Here is an 11,227-nt window from a genome sequence, read left to right as displayed (position 1 = left end):
ATACAATTGAGCCTACAATTTCAAACTATTCTATCATAATGGCTTTCAAAGTCACCCAACCTCCTACCTCTGGCCCCCAGGCAGTAATAACTATTGTCCCTCCTGTTTTGTAAATGGGGTAAAAGATGCCCACAATTACTCAGCAGTCACAGAGCAATCTCAGAACCTAAAATAGAACCTATGAGTCTTGATTACCAGTTTGTTATGCTAACCATTCACCCACACAGCCTCTAAGCTATCTAGATTTCTATTACACAAGAAATGCAACCAAATTGAACATTTGTCAGTTCGGAAGAAGGACATTTTCTCTTCCAGTTTCTTCAAGAAGCTTCAGAATAATAGTGCTCAAGGAAAAACAAAACAGAACAAAAACCACACAGATTAGGGGGCAGCTGGCTGGCACAGTGGATAAAGCACTGGCCCTGAATTCAGGAGGACCTGAGTTCAAATCTGGCCTCAGATACTTGGCACTTACTAACTGTGTAACCCTGGGCAAGTCACTTAACCCTCATTGCCCTGCAAAAAAACCACACAACAGTAACTAGTAAAACTTTTCTGGGCGAGTCTGTGTTTCAAAGCATGTACAAAAGGAGATAAACAGAAAGTGAGTTAATGATATATTTCTCTGTCAGATAAAAGCAAAGAAAGGGAGCCAATGCAAGCCCCCTGTTTTATCCCAGCTTTGTAGCAATGTGTTTTTGTCAATAGTCAGTATTTGGATTTTCCACATCATGGACAAATTCTCATCCCTAGACTCTCCCTTTCTAGTAAGATTTAAACAGAAATTCAAAGGTGGAAGGGAGCAGTCATCCATCCTCCCTCAGTGTGAATGCCTGACTTTCCTGAGTTGGCAAAAGATGGAGCAAACCAGAGAGTGCATCCCTTCAATTAGCAGAGCTCACAAACAAATGAACTTCTAGAAGCTGATTTCAGTAGTGGCAACTGCAACAGTGACACCTACAGCAGCAGTAATTGAAAAAAAGACTGTTTCCTATTTCTGTGAGCAAGAAGAAAAGAAAATGTTTTCATTCCTCCAGCTCTTCCAAAATAAATGACTCTTGGCAAGTGTGTTGCTGAAATGCCTATATCTATAAAGGTTTCTTAGCTCATTAGAAAATACTCCCAAACTAGGTAGGCCCTTGATTTGAAAAATGTCTCTGAACTTGGAAAAATTCCATCACATGTATCTCAGAGAAACAGTAATAGAAATTACACAAAGCAAAATGCCACACTGCTTACATCAGAGCATTTTTGAGCCTGTGCTGTTTGATTTTGTAGAAATTCAGATTTAAAATCCCCAGCAGCAATGGGAAAAAACAAGTTGGAGAGGGAGAGAGACAAGAACAGCTTTCTCTGATGAGATTTGAAATAGCTGGTGAGTCACTGAGGCAGAAGGAGAAGGAAAGGCTGCTCCACATGATGAGATTCAGAGAAGGTGTTACCATCAATATATGAAGCAAGTTCTAGTCAGATGGAGGGAACAGGTCTGGCAACAGATAGAGCCACAGGCTGTGTGATATCCTGGAACAAATGAACAGTGCATGCTGTTGAGTAAGAAATGACTCAAGGAGAAATGAACTACTTTCTCAAGACACTTTATTGAAAATGAAGGCTGAGGATACAAGCAAAGTAGGTCATGTCTACACAAAGTCAACTATGTAGAGGAAAGAAAAAGGATGTGATCTCTTCTGATGTGGGTAACAGTGCTGAACAGTTAGACATTAAGATTTCTGACTGAATTTTAGAAGATATTAATTTTGGACTTTTGGGTCAGGAGAATTAAAGTTTTTTGATATCAGGGATTGTTTAATTTTTGTTTTTGTATCCTCAGCAGGGAGCAGAGGACATGGAATAGAGTAGGTATTTAACAAATGCTGGATGACTGGAATTGAAAATCCTACAGCTTTCAAGTGGGATACAGACCACTGCATCCATAGAGCAGCTGGATTAAGTTGGAACTGGAAGCTAGGATTTGCTCTAATTACCCTATTTTATCTGCACAGCATCAGTTGCCACCTGGGTATAATTCAGAATTTTCAATATCCCAGTCTATGGGTAAGCTGAGTTATTTGAATAAAAACATTCACTAATATAGGTACAACTGTTGAGCATTTTCTTAATTTTTTTCTATATCTGGGGACCATGCCTGAAATTTGGTGTTTTAAAATATAAAAAAATTCCAAATATAATACTAGATAATTATAGCCACTGTAAAGTTTTTGAAGCACTTTACCAAAGTCTTGTTAGTAGCATCTCCCAACAACCTTATGAGAAGGGAACTATAAACATGATTCTTCTTACTTCATCAATGAAGAAACTCAAGCTAAGAGAGGTTAAATTATTCACCCAGAGTGATATTCCTCATAAATGACTTTCCCATGTCTCATCAATATGCTTTTTCACAGGCTTATCCCCCACAGAAGGAATGCATTTTTTCCCTCACCTCTTCCTCTTTTAGAATCCATAGCTTTCTTTACAGCTTAGCTCAAGGGCTACGTCCAACATGAGACTTTCCTGATCATAACACAAGGGACTACTCCTTTTCCCCAAATTATTTTGCATTTATTTGTACTTAATTTTATATTAATTGTATCTACATGTAATTTTTCTTGCTCTTTGAACACAGAGAGCTGGATAGAGCTTTCTTTTTCTGGCCTTGTGTTCCCAGGACCTAGCACAGTGACTATCTCTTAGTAGGTAATTCCTAAATACTTATTTGATTTTTTGACTAGTAAATATCAGAGGTAAGGCTTATGTATTCCCATGTCTTTCCAATTACAGGTTCAACCCTGCATTCATTATACTACATTGTATTTGGTACAAATAGGGCATCAATTTTCAAAAATAGAAACTCCTGGAGGAAGAGTGATCATTTTTTTGTTTTAACTTTTCTCAATATTTTTCTTAGCAAAGCATGTCAGAGCATGCTCAATAAAGACTGTATACCACGATGATAAGTTAGCTCCTATGATTTATAAAAAAATTTTAGGACTTTTCTTTCAATTGTTAATATATACTCTTGCTGCCTTATAATTCTTAATGTGTTTTTTATTATTCTATCAATTTTCTCCCTTCTCGTATTTCTTGCAAGCACAAACATTTTATTGCTTCTGAACGTATGGTTTATGTACCATTAACGTATGGAACTGAGTTGTTAAATTTCTTATGGAATGAACACACAATCCCACTGCAATGCCAGGTTGTTGTAAGTTTTCCCCCAAATAAAATCTATTAAGCACTCTGCAGGAGCCTAACACAGAAATGCCAATCAAAATGAATATTTCTCAAATAACAATCCTTACTGAACAATAAGAGGTCAAAGGAGTGTTGCAGGGGCATATTAATAACGCAAGTTTCTTGAAGAAGACTGAAATTCTGTAGTCCTGTTTTCAATTAAGGACAAGAAATTTAGGCTAAGGTCACCAGTACACACTCGGGTAATACAAAGTAGTTTTATAAATTGTGCAATAATGCATAAATGTGTGTTTATTTGAAAGATTCTCACCACTGGCAGCATGTGAGACAATTAATTATAGAGGCAAAGAATGATGCAAAACACATAAACATTGCACTGTGATTGGAAATGGGGAGGACTATTAGGTACCTGTGTGGCAATGAGCCAATCATAACCTCTCTTAGGAGGGGTTTTCTTATCTATATAATAACACCTGTATGTATTCTAAGTTAATTTCTAGCTCTCCATGTATTATTCTCTTCTCCAGATATTACTGCGCTGATTCTGTATGGTGGTATATCTAATTTTGATAATACACATTCCTTTGCATTTTCAAGGAAAATAAATTCTAATTATAGCCATATCTAACAAGGTGTGCCTTGTATTGCATATGTATTCCATCACATTTCTGTGACAGGGTAGGTGGCATAGATGGTATTCTGCATCCTTTGTCCTCTGGAATCATGATTCAGTCATGATATGTTTCAAAGTTTTTTATAATCAAACTGTTCTCCTACATTTGCTAACTTTGTTCTGAATCAGTTCATACAAGCATTCCCAGGTTTCTCTCTAATTCTGCCTGATATACCTTAATTTTTTTAGTTATTCTGCTACTGGTAGGCACTCCTTAGTTTCCTCTTCTTTAACTCCACAAAAGGAACTGCTACAAATATATTTTGTACATAAATGATCTTCATCTCCTTAGGCTATAGAACTAGGAATATTTGGGGGCAGCTAGGTGGAGCAGTAGATAGAGCACTGGCTCTGGATTCAGGAGGAACTGACTTCAAATCTGGCCTCAGACACTTGATACTAGCTGTGTGACCCTGGGCAAATCACTTAATCCCAATTGCTTCACCAAAAACAATTAAATAAATAAATAAATAAATAGATATATAAATAAATAAATGAAGGAATATTTGGTGTGAAGTTCCAGATTGTTTTCAAGAATTACTATACCAATTGAGAGCTCTAACACTACATTAATATTCTCATTCGCATTCGCTACTCCATTTGTCATTTTCCTTTTTTTCCTTTTTTACAATTTGATTGGTATGATATAAAACTTCAAAGTTGCTATATTTTGCACTTATTTAATTATTCATGATTTGAAATATTTACCATATTGTTAGTGATTTACATATCGCTAGCTTTTGGGCCTCAATAACCTCATCTCTAAAAGGGGTTGGATTACATGACTTCTAAGATTCATTTGAACTTGGGGCAGCTAGGTGGCACAGTGGATAGAGCACCAGCCCTAGAGTCAGGAGTACCTGAGTTCAAATTTTTCCTCAGACATTTAACACTTAGTGGCTGTGTGACCCTGGGCAAGTCACTTAATCCCAAAGGCCTCACTTTAAAAAAAAGATTCATTTTAGCTCTAAATAAAGGACTTTATAATTTGATTCTGTGACCTTGTGATCTCTGATGTTGTTTCCAATGAAAGTGCATATCTATCAGAATATGCAAAATCACATTCAACGTGTATTATATTTTTACTAAATCATATTTGGTGATGGAAAATGAGAAAGAGAAAATAAATATATTTTAAATTAAAGTAGGCATATGAACTGGTATATTTCTCAAGTGCTAATTATAGAAGAACAATGGAAGTAATCAAGAGATGACAAACTCAAAGTCATTATGGAAAATGCCATAGCTTGTACTTTTTTTACATGTCAGAGCAATGTTGAATATGGAATCCCCAAAGTACCAATTTTCCCATTCTTGTGTTCCACACAGACTCACAAATTATATGCAAAATTTTTTACTGTGCTGTGTCTTCACACTCCCAAATGGATCCTGAACAGTATTAACCAGAGCATGGTGATTGTATAGCAATTTAAAAGTCAATGTAATTAATTCATAAGAAATATGGAGAGATTAATTAATTTGAATAATAAAAGTGCATGTCCATATTGCAATTTAAAAATGAATATTCAGAACGATTAACTAGAGCCTGAATAACTTACATTATTTTTATATAATTACTTTCTGAAATCTAAAGGGAATACAACTTAAAACAATTTCTAACTAGCTTGCTTCAATAGCTTGGTCAAAAGTGACTAAAAAAATCTCTTATTGTATTTCTTTCTTTTTCAATAAATCCTGGCAAGAAACTTCAATCTCCCAGAAATTCTTTTCTAGGAAAACGCATTTTATTTATGACAAAGATTAGAAGATAATGAAAGAATCAAATGCTATTTCACAGACTGGAAGTTAGAAGTAGAGACAGACCTTAACCTTTACATTGAGGACAATTACTAATGATTTTTATTGTTGACTGAGCACTTAAGAAAATGAACCACTTAGGAGTGAAATTAAATATTTAATATGATAAACTGATATGATCTCATACTTTTTTTTCAGCAGAGATGAGAAAATGCTGCAGCTTTTCAAGTAGAACACTGGTTTAAAAGAAAGAAAAATAACCACATGAAATGCCAGCTTATGTTAGAGAGACAAATATAAAGATTTCTGGTTTTTATGTGCAATAAAATCATGCTTCAAAGCCATTTCCCTTTGAAAAAGTATTTCTAAAAAATCATTATCTTTTATTTTCCCTCAGCAGATGCCTATCCCACCCAATTTTCTTCCCTATTTTATATTTGATATAAATTATTTTTACTAACACTTTATTAATACTTTCATTTTAAACTGAAAACAGAGCAAGAAAATTTTCCATATATGTTAATCCAGATACCACAGAGAGTAGAATCTACACTGTAGGAAGACTAGCATAATTTACAAGGAATTCATAGGAGGCACTATCCAAGAAGAGACATCTAGGTGTGCAAGTGCAAAGAGCAGTGGGTTTTGAATTTGGAGGAACTCAGTTTGAACCCTGCCTCAAAAATTTCCTAACTGTGTGACCCTGAGAAGGTCAACTAAACTCTCTGTTCCTGTTTCCTCATATTTTAAACAAGGAAGCCTCTCAGATCCCTTTCAACACTAATGCTATGACCTACAATACTTTGAGAGACAAAAATAAAAGCCTACAATATTGTCAGAGTAGTAGCATTATATGTTAATATTTATGCATGTAAGACAATCTAGAACTGTAGTAGGGGATCACAATGTATAGTATTTGGGGAAAGTAAAAGGAGAAACAGAAACATGATTGCCTTGAGGGCATATCACAGAACACCCAACCAGATGGAGGAAATAGGTGAAGAATTTAGGAATGATGCTAAAAACCTGACATATATGAATGTTACATAAGTAACTTAGGGTAGGGGGGAAGGGACTTGCAAATATCTTAGACTCTATTGGAACTTTCTTTCTGCCAGAGTTAGAGTGGCTTCTAAAAACTTGAATGAATGAAATAATTAAAAAATTCATTTTTAAAAGTACTGAATATTGGGGCAGCTAGGTGGCTCAGTGGATAGAGCATGGGCCCTGGAGTTAGGAGGACCTGAGTTCAAGATTTCAAATCCAGCCTCAGACACTTAACACTTACTAGCTGTGCAACCCTGGGCAAGTCACTTAACCCCAATTGTCTTGCCAAAAAAAAAGAAAGTACTGAATATCTTACAAAACTGTGAATACAAAACAACTGAAGATAGTCATTGACTTTGAGGTACTTTTATTCTAATAGGAATAGACAAATATATGGGGTAGTGGTGGATAGGAAGGGCTATTTTGTTTTGAAAAGTTACAGGGATAGTAAGTGGAGAAACAGGGAAATTGGTAGACATGGTCTTTTCCATGGCAATGGCAGAGCTGATTTGATTATAGTTCCAGACCTAGAAGAAAGAATTGGAATTGGAGATAGGAAACTATGAGAGGTATGGCTGACGTAATGAGCTTGATATAGTGAGCTATATTTGATGCACTCACCACTTAGGAGTACTGAGGTTGCAGGGTAGGATTTCTAGAACTGAAACAGGTAGGTCCTTCAGGGGCCATCAAACCTATTCCAGGAAGCCCACTGGAGAGAAGATGATAGGCAGTGGAGCTATGCATGTCTTGATTTCATGATAATTTCATTGTTCAAAAGCAATGTTGGAAAATACCCCTAAAATGTTGTTCTGACTAATAATGTCAAACCAGTTCTTGAAGTAGAAATGATATAAACCAGGGTTCCTTAAACATTTTCCACTCATGATTCCTTTTTGCCTAAGAAATTTTGACATGACCGTATGTATATAGCTATATAAAATAGGTATAGATAACTTTTTACCATTGCCAAATTTTTCATGACCCCCATATTCAGTTATGCAACCCCCTATGAGGTCACAGCTGACAGTTTAAGAAGCTAGGATATAAACAATGGGAAGAAGAGGCTACCATTTAGGATTCATAACAAAGGAGCACAAAACAGTAATAGTCTGATGTATATACCATAGATTATATGAAGGCAAATTTTAAAAACTCCAAAGAATGGATAGATAGGCTGATTTTCAATTCCAAATTTTGTATTATTAGACATATAACTGTCCTAAAAGAAGTCACTTAAACTCTCCAAACAAGAGTGAATATTCATCTCCTAAATGACATGAGTAATACATAAAGAACTTTACTCCTAGGGTTTTTGTGAAGATCAAGTAAGACGGTGTATGTAAAGCACTTTGTGAGATTTATATCATTAATACTTTCCATGTGTTCTGTGTTCCAGTCAAACTCAAATACTCTTCAAATCCTCTCACCCCTCAACATACACATACTCCCCCAATATATACTATTTTCTCATAACTGCATGATTTTTATATTATTTTCCTGTCAAGGAACTGCCTTACCTTCACTTCTTCAATGAACCCATTCTTTAGGGCTGAACTCAAAAGTTCCCTCATTCATCGTCTTCTCTGAATCTACCACTTCTTTCTCAGAGCTCATATAGCACTCTATTTGATAACTACATGCTGCATTGATCATGTAATATTATGCATTTTGCTTTTGTACTTTCATTTTAATACTGTTACAAGAAAGAGTTGGAAACATTCTGCAACAATTAAGCTACAGAAACTTGTGTTAAGGGCTAAAATTCTAGCTAGTCTGTCTAAAATATCTAATGAGTGGTCGCCAATAAATTATAAGCTTTAGCAAGAGTTAGACTTTTAAGCATTTATTAAGGAGAATAAGAATTTGGTAAAGAGAGAGAAAGGCCTAGATTCCTATCTATTAAAGGGAGAGCACATTTCTAGCTCCCTTCTCCGCCAGAGTCCAGAGGAAAAGAGAGCGAGACTGAGCGCCAGTCTCTTCCTTCCTCCTCCCACTAGCCCGCGTCACTTCCTGACTCCTGGTCTTGCCCTCAAAGACCTTCCCTTCATGGGCAGAACTCCTCTACAGTAAGTATCCAGCAGGTGGCGTTATTCCAATCGTTACAGTCCCCCCTGTTGTTCCTCAAGAAACAAAATGTTTCCTTGACGGAACAGTAAGCTAACTAATAATATGTGAACGACAATATAGAAAAGGAAGAGAGGAAAGTTTTGTCCAGAGGGGCGATTTTTTTTTTTGTCCTCATGAACCGACGCTTTGACATTAGTCTTGCAAAGGGAGGGCCTCTGCAGAGAATACATGTTACAGATGGTGTATATTATAACAGAAAGAGAAAAAAAACAACAAAAACAACAAATCAAAACTGTTCATTTAAAGTCTCTGAAAGTCTTTTCTCAGATGTCCTCTAGGTGTAGTCGTAGAATGGAAGTCTCTTCAGGGGTTGATGTGTGGATGCTGGTAATCAGCCAGGAAAATTTCCTACAAAATTGAGCTTAACACAACTTTAAAATAGCTTTGTCAATAATCAAATCAAACAATGAAAGTTCTCAAAAACATGTCTAAGGGAATTCAGAATCTTAGTTGTTACACATGAAACATATAATAAAACAAAAATTGAACCATTCTTTAAAATTATAATATTACTATAGTCCCCCCCTTATGGAGGGTAATTGAGAAGACAATTGCTCATTACACTTGAAAAGGGAAATGAATATACTTAAGTATTGGTGTTTGCTATTGTTGTCAAGTTGTTTTTAGTCAAGTCTGATTCTTCATGACCCTTGTTCGGGGTTTCCTTGGCAAAGATACTTGACTGGTTTGCCATTTTCTTCTCCAGCTTATTTTATAGATAAGAAAACTAAGATAAAGAGGGTTAAGTGACTTCCTTGGTATAATAAGCTAGTAAGTATCTTAGGCCAAATTTGAACTCAGGTCTTTTTGATTGCAGGCTTGTTTACAATCCATTAAGCCATCTAGCTGCCTAAGCATCAACATAGAATATTCTAAATGAGGTGGATATATTGGAGAAAGAAGAATATAACCAAACTAGCATGTCTTATGACAATAAGAAACTTGGGTTATTAATATCTTATCTAATCAGTTATTTATATAAATATATTTCAATTAATCTTAATTTTTCAATTTAATATTTATTTATAACATTCTTTCTTTTCACATTTTGAGTTCCAAATGCTCTCTCTCTCAGTAATCCCCTATTCACTGAAAATGTAAGCAAAATTATATCAATTATACAAGTGAAAGCATGCAAAATATATTTCCATATTAACTATATCACCAAAAAAAGCAATAAAATTATACTTTTTTTTGTACTCAGAGTTCATCAGTTCTTTCCCTGGAGGTGTATAGCATTTTTTTTTTCATCATGAATCCTTTCGGACTGTCTTGGATCATTGAATCAATCAAAACAACCAAATCCTTCACAGTTTACCATCACTGAAATATTGCTGTTACCATGGACCATGATCTACTAGGTCTTCAATTCACACAGATCTTGCTATGTTGTTTTTTCCTCCTGAAACCAAATCTTTCAGTATTTCCCATGGAAACAACAATACTCTATTACAATCATATGGCACAATTTGTATAGCCATCTTTAATTGATTAGTATTCCCTGAGTTTCTAACTTCTTGCCACTGCAAAAAGAGCTGCCATAAATACTTTCACTCATAGGTACCCCTTTTTCCCTGGTCTTCCTGCGTTAAAGATTCAGTAGTGAAACTGCAGGTTTAAAGGACATGTGCCAGTTCAGAGCCCTTGGTTCATAGTTCTAAATTGTTCTCCAGAATGATTGGACTAGCTCAAAACTCCACCAAGAGTTTATCATTGTAGTTATTTTTACAACTCTAGCATTTTTTAAAATTTCAGATAGGTTTGAGGTGGTATTTCAGAGCTACTTTAATATGCATTTCTATTATCAATAGTAATCTAGAGCATTTTTTCATATGACAGCAAATAGCTTTGCTATCTTCTGAAAACTGCCTGTTCATGTTCTTTGACCATTCATCAATTGTGCATTGACTCTGTTTTTTCTCTCAATTGTGAAATGAGGTCATTATTGGAGAAAGTTGTTGTAAACATTTTTGATATTACTTCAGTATCTATAGTAACTAATCAAAAGCTAGTTTTCCTGTTTATCTATTTTTTAATTATAAAAGCATTTTATTATTTTCCAGGTACATGTAGAGATAGTTTTCAACATTTGGGTTTTTTTTTGATAAGGCAATTGCAGTTAAATGATTTGCCCAGGGTCACACATCCAGTAAGTGTTAAGTGTCTCAGGCCAGATTTGAACTCAGGTACTCAGGACTCCAGGGCCCGTGCTCTATCCACTACACCATCTAGTTGGCCCTCAACATTTGTTTTTATAAGATTTCTAGCTTCAAATTTTTCTCCCTCCTGCCCCTCCCTATTCCCTCCCCAAGACAGGACGTAGTCTGATATAGATTGTATATGTACAATCACATTAAACATGTTCCTGCATTAGTCTTGCTGTGAAAGAAGAATTAGAGCAAAAAGGAAAAACCTCAAAAAAGG

This window comes from Dromiciops gliroides, chromosome 6 (assembly GCF_019393635.1).
Source record: "Dromiciops gliroides isolate mDroGli1 chromosome 6, mDroGli1.pri, whole genome shotgun sequence".
In the NCBI taxonomy this organism is placed as follows: Eukaryota; Metazoa; Chordata; class Mammalia; order Microbiotheria; family Microbiotheriidae; genus Dromiciops; species Dromiciops gliroides.
Note: the sequence above shows the minus strand (reverse complement) of the source record.